The sequence below is a fragment of the Lissotriton vulgaris genome, chromosome 8, assembly GCF_964263255.1.
Source record: "Lissotriton vulgaris chromosome 8, aLisVul1.2, whole genome shotgun sequence".
In the NCBI taxonomy this organism is placed as follows: Eukaryota; Metazoa; Chordata; class Amphibia; order Caudata; family Salamandridae; genus Lissotriton; species Lissotriton vulgaris.
The window spans coordinates 346,838,093-346,855,350 of NC_141696.1; the positions used below are offsets into that span (position 1 = coordinate 346,838,093).

Sequence of the window (17,258 nt, forward strand, 5' to 3'; positions counted from 1 at the left end):
CCAGGTCCTACCGGACTGGAAACCAGCATCCTGGGACCGGTTTCGGGACATCACCCCTCATCAGCCAGGCTATCTTGACTCCAGTGGCATGGAGAGCACGGAACCCACATCTGGGCATACTCGTCCTGCTCTGGTGACAAATGCAAAAAGAACAATTGATCGACAGAATGCTGCACAATGTAAAACATTCATTTAAGTATAGAAATCGGGGCCTAAATCCATAATTTTTTTACTCCCCATGCCTTTCTAGTTCAGACCCAGCCATGTGCAAATCAGTCTTGACCTGGCAGTCCAGCCTGGACTGCCAGGCAAGATCGTCCCTGGAATGGAAACAAGCATACTGGGACCTGTTTCAGGGCATCACCGCGCATCAGCCAGGCTACCTTGACTCCAGTGGCATGGAGAGCATGGAACCCACGTCTGGGCATACTCGTCCCATTCGGGGTGACAAAATGCAAAAAGAACAATTGATGGACAGAATGCTGCACAATGTCAAACATTCATCCAAGTACAGAGATCTGGGCCCACATCCATCGTTTGTTTGCTCCCCATGCCTTTCCAGTTCATACCCAGCCATATGCATATCAGTCTTGATCCTGTTCCCTGTGGGAACAGTCCAACCCGAACTTCCAGGCCAGGCCCTCCTTGGACTGTAAACACACATCCTGGGACCTGTTTCGGTGCATCATCCCTCGTCAGCCAGGCTAGCCTCACTCCAATGGCATAGAGAGCATGGAACCCATGTCTGGGCATACCCATTCCACTCGGGTAACAAATGCAAAAACAACAGTTGATGGACAGAATGCTACACAGTGTCAAACATTCACCCCAGTACAGAGATCCGGCCCTAAATCCATCGTGTTTTGCTCCCCATGCCTTTCCAGTACACTGCCACACACATAAAAAATGTAACTTCCAAACCCCAATCAATTTCGGCACTGACTTATAATAACTGTATGACACATTTAAATAAACCAATTGGATGAGACCAATTCCTCATTTTTGTGCACAGAGAACATGCAATACCAGAAAAATAGTGTCAATAAAAAGGAAAACGAGGGGAGACCGTGTAGACAAGGCAGATTTCCTACACCCATGAAGAAAAGTGATTGATAAGAACATAACACAGTAATCACTACTTCATAAAGAAATGACTTGACCACTACAATTATATATTTTGGACAAGCAGTGTAAAGTCTGTAAGGATGCAGAGCCAACTTCAGATGTGTTCTAATGTTTATACAAAACACTGTATATGTGCCGTCAAGCTCTAGCATAGAAGGAATGCTGTAGTACTTTATTAAAAAATGCAACCATATTTAGGTGGCTAAAGAGTGAGTAAATCACTGTACCTGTCCCCCATTGGTTTCTGAAAATATTCGGTTTGATCCACCGCAGAGTTTCACGTACCAGTTCAGACCCAGTCATATGCAAATCAGTCTTGACATTGTTCCCCGTGGGCAAAGTCCAGCCCGGACTGCCAGGCAAAGTCCTCCCTGGACTGGAAACAAGCATCCTGGGACTATTGTCAAGGCATCACCCTTCGTAAGCCAGGCTAGCTTGACTCCAGTGGCAAGGACAGCACTAAACCCACATCTAGGCATACCCATCCAACTAGCGGTGACAAATGCAAAAAGAACAATTGTTGGACAGAATGCTGCACAATGTCAAACATTCAGCCCGGTACAGAGATCTGGGCCTAAATCCATCCTTTTATTGCTCTCCATGCCTTTCCAGTTCAGACGCAGCCTTATGCAAATCAGTTCTGACCCTGTGCACTGTGGGAACAGTCCAGCCCAAACTGCCAGGTCAGGTCCTACCTGGACTGGAAACCAGCATCCTGGGACCGGTTTCGGGGCGTCACCGTTTATCAGCCAGGCTAGCTTGACTTCAGTGGCATGGAGAGCACTGACGGAACACAAGTCTGAGAATACCCGCCCCACCCGGGGTGACAAATGCAAAAAGAACAATTCATGGACAGAATGCTGCACAGTGTCAAACATTCACCCCAGTACAGAGATCTGAGCCTAATCCATCTTTTTATTGTTGCTCCCCCTGCCTTTCCAGTTCAGACTCAGCCATATTCAAATCAGCCTTGACCATGTTCCCGTGGTAACAGTCCAGCCTGAACTGCCAGGCCAGGTCCACCCTGGACTGGAAACAAGCATCCTGGGACCAGTGGCAGGGCATAACCCCTCATCAGCCAGGCTAGCTTGACTCCAGTGGCATGGAGAGCACGGAACCCAAGTCGGAGCATGCCCGCCCCACTAGGAGTGACAAATGCAAAAATAACAATTCATGGACAGAATGCTGCACTGTGTCAAACATTCACCCCATTAGAGAGATCTGGGCCTAAATCCATCGTTTTGTTTGCTCCCCATGCCTTTTCAGTTCAGACCCAGCCATATGCAAATCAGCCTTGACCATGTTCCCCGTGGTAACAGTCCAGCCCGAACTGCCAGTCCAGGTCCTACTGGGCCTTCTTCTGAGCAGGGACTCTGCTTGTTGTGTCCCAGTAACAGCAACAAAAGGCCAACCACTAACCTGTGAATCACTGGGTTCAGGCCAAGAGTCAGGTGTCCTTAAGGCTTCTTTCTCCAGTGGTCACGCGAAGTCTTCCTTCTTCCAGATGTTCCTTCCTAAGTCATGAATTTTCTAAAGACAGGATGTGCAGTACATATTGTCCTGGGCACTGGCCTGTGATTGGAGACATCCAATTACCCCATCTTTGCATTTTTCCTACAAATATACCCCTTCTTTTTCAGTGCTTCACTTCTCATTGTGCTGCAATACTTTCTGGAATTCCTCCTCCAAGACAGCCTTAGAAGGCTTCCATCTATAGGAGCCATGTCTCTCTTTCTAGCCATCCCATTTGGAGGGGAGGATTCCCACCCACTGCCAGTGCCGGAAGTGGATTTCACTCCTGCAGGGAGCACAGTAAGAAAGCTAGGATGATTCTGTGCATAAACGGTTTCGGTTCCTGATATTCATATTTGGGATCTCTCCTCAAAAAGAAGTCAAGCGAAGGCTGTCCTTTGTATTGCCATATGTTCAGGTCATTCTCCCATATGATTTTTTCCCTTACTGCTGGCAAAGACCAAACCACTGGCATCCAGGATTTGAGTCATTAACAGCCAACTAGAGTAGTCCATTCAGTTTCTGGAATAAAGGTGTGATGAAACAGTTTTTAACACGTTTACTCTCAGGCAGTGCAAAGCACACATTTACAGTTTTACCCCACAAAAAATCTACTTTGACCAGTGAATTGGAATTTTAATACTAAGAGGAAAATAACTGTGACCAACCATTCTAGCCTTTTGTTGGGCCACGTGATATAGAAGTGACTATTATTCACAACCATGCCTCCTCATGGAAAATGGACCTTTACCTACTCAATGGCAACCCGCTTTGTTGAGACAGAAAAATCCAATGAATGGGCCTGGAGAGTATGCATCCCTGTCCCCAGGAGTACCCCACACTGAGGTATGCATTTTTTAAATGTTCGTGCTATGACACACATCACAATCATGTGTGTGCACTGAGGGCACCTTATGACACATAATGAGATCCAGAATGATGCTCTGTGGTTTTGAGGTGGTTCACCAAATGAGCCTTTCCTTTCCTGAGCCTGACCATCAGCATTTCACTGGGCTTAAGAAGACTAACAGTGGTGACAGCAACAGATTCTAGTGGCAGATCAGAACTTTGTATCTGTTGCATGGCAGACAGAGTTGCCTCCCAGCTTCTCCCATGCTTTAAATTAGACTGTGAAATGGGTCCTTCACTCCATCCATGTGGAAAACTGGGGTGTAACACATGTGGCAAACCAGGAATACATATGGATTTCTCTGTGAGTACAAACACTCACTAGACATTGATCTACTGATTGTTTTTAGATTTTTCAGTCAGATCTGAATGTTTACTACATAGCACTTTGCCGAGTAAGCCTTGGCCTGCTTAACTTCCCTACAACCAATAGTCAAGTTTTAACGGTGTTTGCATTGCGCTCTCTTTTGGGCTCAATGGTAGGGTCATGCTCCAGGACTCCAGTGGAAATAGTTCTGATTGTCAGAGTCAGCCCCAGCTACCTCTGTCTACCCTCAGACCTCTGAAAAGTTCCCACAAATGGGAGAGAGAATTGACAAGTTATTAGATTTCACTTCATGTGAACGCTTATAGCAACTAGTTCAAAGTTGGTTTTTCACACACAGCCTGCATATTAAAATATGTCAAATGAGACATGAAAACCCTCTCCCTAGATCAGTTGAAGGAGGTGTTCTGGGGTAGTGGATGGAAAGTTCCAAGATCCAAAGACGGAGGAACCATTACAGATTTTATGATGGATAAATGTAAGAAAACATTTAGCTCTGGGAACAGTGCTTTAAATGGGCCAGTACTCACTGGTACTGAGTACTGGCACTTCTTCATGTTCTCCCCTTGAGTACCGGCACTTTTTTCTAGAAGAAAGACAGTACCGGTACTCATGGGGATCTGACTTTAACCGAGGCAGCGCGCTCCCTTTATCCCTCAAGTGATACTACGGCAGCACCTTTCAAGCACTGCACGGAATCAATCAATGAGCTCGTCACCAGGACCCAGCGTGAGCTGCTTTGTAAATCAGAGCAGGGGTGTGTCTGCTGAGTCATTTGCTTATCCAAAGATCTTTCACAGTGGGCGCTAAGAGGGGGCTGTAAAATCTAATGGGTGGCGGTGGGAGGCACTATTCAGGACATAACAAAAGAGGGTATGGGAAGGCTTTTACAGTCGCCACGCATCTGAATTGTTTTCTTGCACACTTCCACTTCCACACTCGCTGATTTCTATTTCATCGACCTTGGACAGACCTTAAGACCAATCAAAGATGTGGAGATTGGCACCTGGTTCCCCAGTACAGACGTTGCCAGCTCTGGTCCTAACTCCGGTTTACAAATGTTCCAGGAGAGACTTGTTTATTTATTTTATGCGTTTTTATATAGTGCAGACTTTACCCGAAGGCGTCAGAGCGCTTCACAATAGGAACAGTAATGATACATAAGGAGAAAATTACAAGTGAACAAATTACAAAAGCAAACGTTAAGTTACATGAGACAAAAGTGACAATTGTGAGCAAACAAAATACAAGAGGTAGCAAACGATACATTACAGGAGGAAAAAGTGATATGTGTGCAGGTTACAAAAGCATACAAAGTACAAGTAGAGATATAATACTGAAATAAATGGCAGACACAAACACAAGAACAAACATTACATGAGGCAATGGTGGCACTTGTGCCAGTATCTAAAGCAAGCAACATGTAAGAGGTAGCAAACAGTATGTTACAAGAGAAAAGTGACGTGTGCATGTTACAAAAGAGTACCAGTACTGGCCAGATGGCTCAGTGGGCTGTTGGCCACCGGTTCGATTTAAGGCAGGCTGAAGCAGCATGTAATCCTTAGGCGGTTGATAAAATGCATGCAGATTTCGTGCATACAACCTTGGCACGGTCAAAAAGCTAACCCCACCCCTTGTTCCCCCTTAGCCGCGCCCTAAACTCCGCCCACTGCTCCTTTTGGTGAGTACCTGCACTTATTTTTTTCCATTTAAAGCACTGTCTGGGAACAATTATCCCTCCTGCTAGTCAAGCATAATTGTGCAATAGGTCCGTCCTCATTCTGAATCGGAGGAGAGGGGAGGTGGCCCTACGCGAAACTGTTTGCTGGTGGGCTTGACTGGTGTTGCACTTCCGGGTCAGCGAGCAGCAACTCAAAGATTTCTCCCGCATGTGCGGGGGGAGCTGCGGCGTCTAGCCGCAGTCTTCAACCGCGGGAGGAGGCCTCTGAGGCTCTCAAGCTCGCTCTCTCTCTCTCCCTTCCTACCTCCCCCCCCCTCCTCATCTGCCTACTGCCTAACTGCCTACTGCCGCCCCCATTGCCTCCCATCGCTTCACTGCTTCACTGCTGCTGAGTGTCAGGCCAGGGTAGGGCGGCGATGGCCTGGGCAATCTGGTTGTGGTTTGTGGCCCCTTTGGCACCCCCACTTGCTATTTAAACCTCCAGGCTTTCAATTTCGTCGGGCCCAATCTGGCCCTGCAAGACTGCTCTCAGCGGCCCCTCCAGTTATTAAAAAAAAACAACAACATCATACACTGGCCGTCTAGCGGCCCAGATACTCACTACCCACTATTCAGCATTAGGTACTCTGTACTCTGCAATTCAGCAACCAGTGTGTTTCCCGTGCGCTAAGAGATACGTAGCGGGCACCAACTTCTCAACCTTTTCTAGAGTTACAAGAACTACAAGAGCATAGCTGACGTATTATTCTCACCCTCTAGTGCAAGTGCTAGTGCACCTTTCCAACTCAAGTCAGCCAAAAGCTACAACATCAGGTAAAGTGTCTTATAGAGGCACTCGGACACACTCTACTAAAGAAATAATTAAAGGGTTAACGGCTCAGAGGAAGGACAGTTTGAAGCTCCCAGTCACCTTCTGCATCAGTCCTGGTATTGAGGGTACACTGTAGTGCTGCTGGCCCCCACAGGAGATTGGGGGTCAGGGTCCTCAGGCTCCTGTCTCCTCCACTTCTCTGGTCACTGACCAACATGCAGCAACAGCCTCAACACCTCTGGCCCCCAGCCCCCCAGGGCCAACACGTCCTCCACAAGGAGCATCGGGGCTCCAGTCCTGTTGATGAAGGTACACTGAAGGGCTTCTGGGTCCTGACAGGAGATGGGCAGCCGGGGCCCCCAAACTTCTGTCTCCTCTGCTCAAAAGACTGCTTAGGTCCGCCTGGCCAGCTTGCAGCAACAGCCTCTCCACGTCCTGCTCCCAAATGTTTTCTTTTAAGAACAGGCAGCCAAAGCAAATTTGCCATGACAGGTGAGATACTCATAAGTCTAGGCAGGTCCAGAATGGCGATTTGTAACTCCTATGAGTGCTGCATTGTGCAGCATACATAGACCTTGCAAATCATCATTTTTTTAATGAGTGTTTAAGTGCAGGAAAAGACACCTTCCTGCAAATAAACAATCATTCATGGAGATGTGCTGTATCTATGTATTCTTCATAATGCAGCGCATAGAAATGGCAAAAACGAGGAGAAATTTATAATTTATAATTTCTCCTGGTTTTGCCATGTTAAGAAGACCTGCTGCGCTGCCATGCTTCAAAAGTTTGTAAATGAGGCACTAAGTACAAAGATCTAACATCAGAGGGGAGCACAAGGAAGGGTAACAGCATTAGAATGCAGAAATGACTTTCCTGCCATTTGCCCTTATCAATGACTGGGCTTCTCCACTGGTGTCACTGCAATGCCTCCAAGCAGAGTGGACTGGGTCACTCAGAACAGAACAGAAGTTAAGAGACAGTGCAATGGAACTGCCTCACAAAGAGAACTGCAACATTTTCTTTCCTTGTAAACTGCTAAGTATCTGAACTTGCTATGAGGCAAAATAAGCGGGAAGAAGAGAAATACCAGCAAGGGGAACCAGAGACCATATCGCCTCAGTTCCTGTATGGAACACCAATATGAACTTGCACTGGGAAGATATCAATTGCCTTAGCATGTGGAACAACAATTGCTGGTGGCGTCTACACAGAGATTTTCATGTTGACTATGGTTTACTGCCTTTATCTTGTCCTCTAAAATTGTATGTACAGTATTGTGTTTTGTGACTAAAGTAAAATACGTTTTTGCTTTGAGTGAAAGCACTTGACTCATTGATTACTAATAGATGCTTCTATGCGATCTGAAGGTTCTACCCCACAACAAATTCCTGAGTAAGTAGGACTTAGACTGCCTAATTTCGCAATCCTGGAGGTCATGTGATACAGAGGTGTACCTGATGCTCAGGTTTTGGCCCAACACCAGCACTAAAAGGTTCCCTATCTGAGACTGTATTGGGACTCCTGAAAAAAGTTCCCACAGGTCGGGACAACCTTTTTCCTTAACATTTAGGTTGTCATACTTTTATACAATGAGCACCTCGCTGTGTGGGTTTACAATACTCACTTCAGAGGTGACTTAGCTAATATAGAAATGTAGGATGTTCTACATGGCAAAGCAAGTGTAGCAGAGCATGAATAGATGATGAAAACGTGCCGTTTCACATCAAATGTTGGAGGTATGTTGTAGATTAGTTTGCTTGACAGTTCTGTAGATTTGGCACTTCGAATTTTTTTGTGGGGGGGCACAATTTTTGGATATTTTTTTGCTATTACACTTGCATGCTCAAATTGAAGGGGAGGGTCAGATTTGGTTTGGGCTGCACAGAATTTCAGGTTTGAACACCATTAAAGAGTTAAGGAGCATGGTAGGTTTATAATGGATGTTTTTTTTCGCAAAGAACGGAGGGGCAGATTTATGTTAACTGGCGCATCCCCAGGGATGCGCCAGGTAATGTGCGCCACAGTGCGCAACAGCTCCGCCACCCATGGTGCGCCGCATTTACAATGCGGTGCACCATGGGGCAAAAACGGCACAGATGCGTGACGCATCTGTGCCGGAAAGGTGGCGCATTGCTGGAGTTGCGTCGCAAGCGCAATGCAGCTCCAGCAAGGCTCGAGGGTGCCCCATCTTCACAATGCTGCGTCAAGACCTACGCCTGCTTCAAGCAGGCGCAGGGTTTTGACGCAGCATTGGCCTGAAAGTGACTGAGTGAAATCTCATAGATTTCACTCAGCCATTTTCAGGAGGCGTTCCTGCGCAGGAACGCCCCCCCCCCCCTGCGCAGGAACGCCTCCTTATGGTGCAGGGCTTTACAACGTGATGCATCTCCTAGATGCGTCACGTTGTAAATAGGGCGCATTGTTTGCGCCGCCGTTGTGTCAAATAAAGTGACAGAATTGCGGCGCAAGGGCCTCACAAATCTGCCCCCGGAATGTGTGCACTGATTTAGCACGGGTTATTTTGTTGGAAGTCGATGAATGAAGTGTTTTCCTGCAAAGAGAGCATACATTTTGAGAAAGTTGTAATATATTTATAAAATGTATAAGCAATGCACATCTATACCACGAGGTTTCACTTTGATAATTCTGTAGTTACTGTTGTTTTTAGAGATATTTCCACGTGCACTGACAGAGCACGTTCCAGGATAGCACTCACTCGTCATTTCTTTGAGCATCCAAAAAAAGTATTGATTAATATGGTGTGCATTCTACCATATCAAATGTATAAGCAAGTGCCATTGCCATGTGACACTGTGGTGACAATAAATTGCAGTTCATCACAATGATTCTCTCTGGAGCCATACATAAGCTTATGTAAGTGGAGTAAATACACACTGGCGCCACAAACAAAGTTTAACTTCCATGCCAAAAGGCAATTTCAAAAAGAACAACTGATGGACAGAATGCTGCACAATGTCAAACATTCACCCCAGTACAGAGATTTGAGCCTAAATCTATCGTGTTTTTGCTCCCCATGCCTTTCCAGTACACTGCCGCACACATAAAAAATGTAACTTCCAAACCCCAATCAATTTCGGCACTGACTTATAATAACTGTATGACAAATTTAAATAAACCAATTGGATGAGACCAATTCCTCATTTTTGTGAACAGAGACTATGCAATACCAGAAAAATAGTGTCAATAAAAAGGAAAACGAGGGGAGACCGTGTAGACAAGCCAGATTTGCTACACCCATGAAGAAAAGTGATTGATAAGAACATAACACAGTAATCACTACTTCATAAAGAAATGACTTGACCACTACAATTATATACTTTGGACAAGCAGTGTAAAGTCTGTAAGGATACAGAGCCAACTTCAGATGTGTTCTAATGTTTATACAAAACACTGTATATGTGCCGTCAAGCTCTAGCATAGAAGGAATGCTATAGTACTTTATTAAAAAATGCAACCATATTTAGGTGGCTAAAGAGTGAGTAAATCACTGTACCTGTCCCCCATTGGTTTCTGAAAATATTCGGTTTGGTCCACCGCAGAGCTTCACGTACCAGTTCAGACCCAGTCATATGCAAATCAGTCTTGACACTGTTCCCCGTGGGCAAAGTCCAGTCCGGACTGCCAGGCAAGGTCCTCCCTGGACTGGAAACAAGCATCCTGGGACCATTGTCAGGGCATCACCCCTCATAAGCCAGGCTAGCTTGACTCCAGTGGCATGAACAGCACTGAACCCACATCTAGGCATACCCGTGCCACTCGCGGTGACAAATGCAAAAAGAACAATTGATGGACAGAATGCTGCACAATGTCAAACATTCAGCCCGGTACAGAGATCTGGGCCTAAATCATCCTTTTATTGATCCGCATGCCTTTCCAGTTCGGATGCAGCCATATGCAAATCAGTTCTGACCCTGTGCACTGTGGGAACAGTCCAGCCCAAACTGCCAGGCCAGGTCCTACCGGACTGGAAACCAGCATCCTGGGACCGGTTTCGGGACATCACCCCTCATCAGCCAGGCTATCTTGACTCCAGTGGCATGGAGAGCACGGAACCCACATCTGGGCATACTCGTCCTGCTCTGGTGACAAATGCAAAAAGAACAATTGATCGACAGAATGCTGCACAATGTAAAACATTCATTTAAGTATAGAAATCGGGGCCTAAATCCATAATTTTTTTACTCCCCATGCCTTTCTAGTTCAGACCCAGCCATGTGCAAATCAGTCTTGACCTGGCAGTCCAGCCTGGACTGCCAGGCAAGATCGTCCCTGGAATGGAAACAAGCATACTGGGACCTGTTTCAGGGCATCACCGCGCATCAGCCAGGCTACCTTGACTCCAGTGGCATGGAGAGCATGGAACCCACGTCTGGGCATACTCGTCCCATTCGGGGTGACAAAATGCAAAAAGAACAATTGATGGACAGAATGCTGCACAATGTCAAACATTCATCCAAGTACAGAGATCTGGGCCCACATCCATCGTTTGTTTGCTCCCCATGCCTTTCCAGTTCATACCCAGCCATATGCATATCAGTCTTGATCCTGTTCCCTGTGGGAACAGTCCAACCCGAACTTCCAGGCCAGGCCCTCCTTGGACTGTAAACACACATCCTGGGACCTGTTTCGGTGCATCATCCCTCGTCAGCCAGGCTAGCCTCACTCCAATGGCATAGAGAGCATGGAACCCATGTCTGGGCATACCCATTCCACTCGGGTAACAAATGCAAAAACAACAGTTGATGGACAGAATGCTACACAGTGTCAAACATTCACCCCAGTACAGAGATCCGGCCCTAAATCCATCGTGTTTTGCTCCCCATGCCTTTCCAGTACACTGCCACACACATAAAAAATGTAACTTCCAAACCCCAATCAATTTCGGCACTGACTTATAATAACTGTATGACACATTTAAATAAACCAATTGGATGAGACCAATTCCTCATTTTTGTGCACAGAGAACATGCAATACCAGAAAAATAGTGTCAATAAAAAGGAAAACGAGGGGAGACCGTGTAGACAAGGCAGATTTCCTACACCCATGAAGAAAAGTGATTGATAAGAACATAACACAGTAATCACTACTTCATAAAGAAATGACTTGACCACTACAATTATATATTTTGGACAAGCAGTGTAAAGTCTGTAAGGATGCAGAGCCAACTTCAGATGTGTTCTAATGTTTATACAAAACACTGTATATGTGCCGTCAAGCTCTAGCATAGAAGGAATGCTGTAGTACTTTATTAAAAAATGCAACCATATTTAGGTGGCTAAAGAGTGAGTAAATCACTGTACCTGTCCCCCATTGGTTTCTGAAAATATTCGGTTTGATCCACCGCAGAGTTTCACGTACCAGTTCAGACCCAGTCATATGCAAATCAGTCTTGACATTGTTCCCCGTGGGCAAAGTCCAGCCCGGACTGCCAGGCAAAGTCCTCCCTGGACTGGAAACAAGCATCCTGGGACTATTGTCAAGGCATCACCCTTCGTAAGCCAGGCTAGCTTGACTCCAGTGGCAAGGACAGCACTAAACCCACATCTAGGCATACCCATCCAACTAGCGGTGACAAATGCAAAAAGAACAATTGTTGGACAGAATGCTGCACAATGTCAAACATTCAGCCCGGTACAGAGATCTGGGCCTAAATCCATCCTTTTATTGCTCTCCATGCCTTTCCAGTTCAGACGCAGCCTTATGCAAATCAGTTCTGACCCTGTGCACTGTGGGAACAGTCCAGCCCAAACTGCCAGGTCAGGTCCTACCTGGACTGGAAACCAGCATCCTGGGACCGGTTTCGGGGCGTCACCGTTTATCAGCCAGGCTAGCTTGACTTCAGTGGCATGGAGAGCACTGACGGAACACAAGTCTGAGAATACCCGCCCCACCCGGGGTGACAAATGCAAAAAGAACAATTCATGGACAGAATGCTGCACAGTGTCAAACATTCACCCCAGTACAGAGATCTGAGCCTAATCCATCTTTTTATTGTTGCTCCCCCTGCCTTTCCAGTTCAGACTCAGCCATATTCAAATCAGCCTTGACCATGTTCCCGTGGTAACAGTCCAGCCTGAACTGCCAGGCCAGGTCCACCCTGGACTGGAAACAAGCATCCTGGGACCAGTGGCAGGGCATAACCCCTCATCAGCCAGGCTAGCTTGACTCCAGTGGCATGGAGAGCACGGAACCCAAGTCGGAGCATGCCCGCCCCACTAGGAGTGACAAATGCAAAAATAACAATTCATGGACAGAATGCTGCACTGTGTCAAACATTCACCCCATTAGAGAGATCTGGGCCTAAATCCATCGTTTTGTTTGCTCCCCATGCCTTTTCAGTTCAGACCCAGCCATATGCAAATCAGCCTTGACCATGTTCCCCGTGGTAACAGTCCAGCCCGAACTGCCAGTCCAGGTCCTACCTGGACTGGAAACAAGCATCCCGGGACCGGATTCGGGACATCACCCCTCATCAGCCAGGCTATCTTGACTCCAGTGACAATGAGAGCATGGAACCCGCATCTGGGCATACCCGTCCCGCTCGGGGTGACAAATGCAAAAAGAACAATTGATCAACAGAATGCCGCACAATGTCAAACATTCATTTAAGTACAGAAATCTAGGCCTAAATCCATCGTTGTTTTTCTCCCATGCCTTTCCAATTCAGACCCAGCCACATGCAAATCAGTCTTGTCCTGGTAGTCCAGCCCAGACTGCCAGGCCAGGTCGTCCCTGGACTGGAAACAAGCATACTGTGACCAGTTTCAGGGCATCACCCCTCATCAGCCAGACTAGCTTGACTCCAGTGGCATGGAGAGCACTGAACCCACATCTGGGCATACCCGTCCCACTCGCTGTGACAAATGCATAAAGAACAATTGATCGACAGAATGCTGCACAATGTCAAACATTCAGTCCAGTACAGAGATCTGAGCCTAAATCCATCCTTTTTTTGCTCCCCATGTCTTTCCAGTTCGGAGGCAGCCATATTCAAATCAGCCTTGACCATGTTCCCCGTGGTAACAGTCCAGCCCGAACTGCCAGGCCAGGTCCACCCTGGACTGGAAACAAGCATCCTGGGACTCGTGGCAGGGCATCACCTCTCATCAGCCAGGCTAGGTCCTACCTGGACTGGAAACCAGCATCCTGGGACCGGTTTCGAGGCATCACCGCTCATCAGCCAGGCTAGCTTGACTCCAGTGACATGGAGAGCACGGAACCCCAGTCTGAGAATACCCATCCCACTCGGGGTGACAAATGCAAAAAGAACAATTCATGGACATAATGCTGCACAGTGTCAAACATTCACCCCAGTACAGAGATCTGGGCCTAATGCATCTTTTTTTTTTGCTCCCCATGCCTTTCCAGTTCAGACTCAGACATACTCAAATCAGCCTTGACCATGTTCCCCGTGGTAACAGTCCAGCCCAAACTGCCAGGCAAGGGCCACCCTGGACTCGAAACAAGCATGTTGGGACCAGTGGCAGGGAATCACCCCTCATCAGCCAGGCTAGCTTGACTCCAGTGGCATGGAGAGCACAGAACCCAAGTCGGAGCAAACCCGCCCCACTCGGGGTGACAAATGCAAAAAGAACAATTCATGGACAGAATGCTGCACAGTGTCAAACATTCACCCCAGTACAGGGATCTGGGCCTAAATCCATTGTTTCTTTTGCTCCCCATGCCTTTCCAGTTCAGACCCAGCCATATGCAAATCAGCCTTGACCATGTTCCCCGTGGTAACAGTCCAGCCCGAACTGCCAGGCCAGGTCCTACCTGAACTGGAAACAAGCATCCTGGTACCGGATTCGGGACATCACCCCTCATCAGCCAGGCTATCTTGACTCCAGTGGCATAGAGAGCATGGAACCCACATCTGGGCATACTCGTCCCGCTTAGGGTGACAAATGCAAACAGAACAATTGATCGACAGAATGCTGCACAATGTCAAACATTCATTTAAGTACAGAAATCGGGGCCTCAATCTGTCATTTTTTTGCTCCCCATGCCTTTCCAGTTCAGACCCAGCCATGTGCAAATCAGTCTTGACCTGGCAGTCCAGCCCAGACTGCCAGGCCAGGTCGTCCCTGGAATGGAAACAAGCATACTGGGACCTGTTTCAGGGCATCACTGCGCATCAGCCAGGCTACATTGACTCCAGTGGCATGGAGAGCATGGAACCCGCGTCTGGGCATACTCGTCCCATTCGGGGTGACAAAATGCAAAAAGAACAATTGATAGAATGCTGCACAATGTCAAACATTCATTCAAGTACAGAGATATGGTCCTAAATACATCGTTTGTTTGCTCCTCATGTTTTTCCAGTTCATACCCAGACATATACATATCAGTCTTGATCCTGTTCCCTGTGGGAACAGTCCAACCCGAACTTCCAGGCCAGGCCCTTCTTGGACTGTAAACACGCATCCTGGGACCTGTTTTGGTGCATCATCCCTCATCAGCCCGGCTAGCCTTACTCCAGTGGCCTAGAGAGCATGAAACCCATGTCTGGGCATACCCATTCCAATCGGGTAACAAATGCAAAAACAACAGTTGATGGACAGAATACTGCACAGTGTAAAACATTCACCCCAGTACAGAGATCTGGCCCTAAATTCATCATGTTTTGCTCCCCATGCCTTTCCAGTACACTGCCGCACACATAAAAAATGTAACTTCCAAACCCCAATCAATTTCGGCACTGACTTATAATAGCCGTATGACAAATTTAAATAAACCAATTGGATGAGACCAATTCCTCATTTTTGTGAACAGAGAACATGCAATACCAGAAAAATAGTGTCAATAAAAAGGAAAACGAGGGGAGACCGTGTAGACAAGGCAGATTTCCTACACCCATGAAGAAAGGTGATTGATAAGAACATAACACAGTAATCACTAATTCATAAAGAAATGAATTGACCACTACAATTATATATTTTGGACAAGCAGTGTAAAGTCTGTTAGGATGCAGAGCCAACTTCAGATGTGTTCTAACGTTTATACAAAACACTGTATATGTTATGTTAGGGGGGTGTTTTGTATAGCGCTCAGCTACTCCGAGGAGGGTTCCGGCGCTTTTTTTTTTACCTACAGTGGACAGGGGGCAGGAAGGTGCAGGGCGGGTCTACTGAACAAACAGCCAGAATTTCAGGTCTTTCCTGAAAGCCAGCAAGGTGGTATTCCTGTGAAGGGTGACCGGCAGGGTGTTCCACAGCTGAGGTGCAAGACGCTGAAAAGACCGGCCACCAATCCGAGCTCTTCTTATAACTAGGACCGAGGCGAGAGCCAGTGACTCTGACCTCAAAGATCTGGCAGGCTGATAGAGAGCCAGCTACTTTTGCATGTATTTGGCCCCGGTCACATATAGAGCCTTGTGGGCCAGAGTGAGAGCCTTAAAGACTATCCGTTTCCGAATGGGCAGCCAGTGGAGAGTCTGCAAAAGGTCAGAAGCCCCGGCTTGCCAATGAAGACCATAGATGGCCCGCGCAGTCGCATTCTGAACCACTTGCAGACATTGAAGAAGGTAGAAGGTACTCAGGCAGACCGAAGTACAGGATGTTGGCATAATCAAGGCGCGACCCAATAAGGGCCTGCACAGTGATTTTCCTATGTGATACCGAAAGCAAAGGGAGGAATTTGCGGAGCATCTTAAGGAGGCCAAAACACATTCCTACTAAACCAAGAACCTGGGGTTTCATCGACAAAACATTATCGATTTTTACTCTGAGGTTCTTGGCCATCGTGGAGGCAGCAGCTGGAGGAGACATATTCACAGGCCACCAGGCCTGCCAACTGGGGTCAGACCGGCAGCCGAAAAAGAGCACCTCAGATTTGTCCGGGTTACACTTGAGGCTGTTTTGCTGGAACCATTTAAAAACAGCCCCAAGGCAGCCTCTGATGCTCTCCCCGTCAAAATCAGACCCCTTCCCACAGGTGAAGAGGAGCTGGGTGTCGTCGGCATACGACATGATCTGGGCACCAAATGACTCCGCCAGTGCCGCCAAAGGGGTCATGAAGATGTTGAAAAGAGTAGGGCGCAGAATGGAGCCCTGAGGGACTCCGACCTCCAGTGGCGGCACCACGGCAGAACAAGGGGGCCCAGACCGTTTGACACCGGCCCGCTAGGAAGGATCTGAACCAGCTAAGCACCGTCCCCCGCAGACCGATCTCACTGAGTCTGATGAGGAGACCCTCATGGGGGACGGTATCAAAGGCCGCTGACAGGTCGAGCATTACCAGCATGGCCTTGCCTCCTACATCCAATACCTCCTTGATTGCTTCCATAACTTCCAGCAGCGCGGTTTCGGTGCTTAAGTTGGTGCGGAAGCCGGATTGCGTGGAATGAAGCAGATTATGATTTTCAAGGAAATTGGAGAGGGATGTATGTACGTGTTTCTCCACGATTTTGGCAAAGGCTGGCAGGAGGGAGATAGGCCTATAATTAGCATAGACCTCTGCATCCAAGTTGTTTTTTTTTAGCAACGGTATGACCATAGCTTGCTTCAGGCTAAAGGGACCACTCCAGTGCTGAGAGAGAGATTCAATACAGGATTAAAAAGGGGATTTATTACTTCAGCCATTGTAGCCCAAAATTTGGCTGGGCACGGATCCAGAGGGGATCCTGATTTTAATTTGGATATCAGATCCAAAGATGTTACTGCGGAAAGTGGTGGAAATTCCGAGAAAGTGGGCTCACCACCAGATGTAGATCCTGACAGAACACAGGCGCCGGGGGGGTGCCACTACCCCAGAAAACAAAAAAAGAGTCCTGAATGGTCTTAATTTTGCTAGTAAAAAAAAAAGCAAGTGAAGAGACCCAGGATTCCGAGTGTGCACACAGTGGCGCACTCATTTTAGGGGAGGTAAATTC

The 17,258-nt window shown here is 47.4% G+C and overlaps 1 protein-coding gene across 1 annotated transcript in view; it reads right to left on the reverse strand.

The window, feature by feature from the left end:
* LOC147697032 (amine oxidase [flavin-containing] A-like) overlaps positions 1-17,258 on the reverse strand; it is an 805,659-nt gene that overhangs the window by 147,989 nt on the left and 640,412 nt on the right. The window lies entirely within an intron of this gene.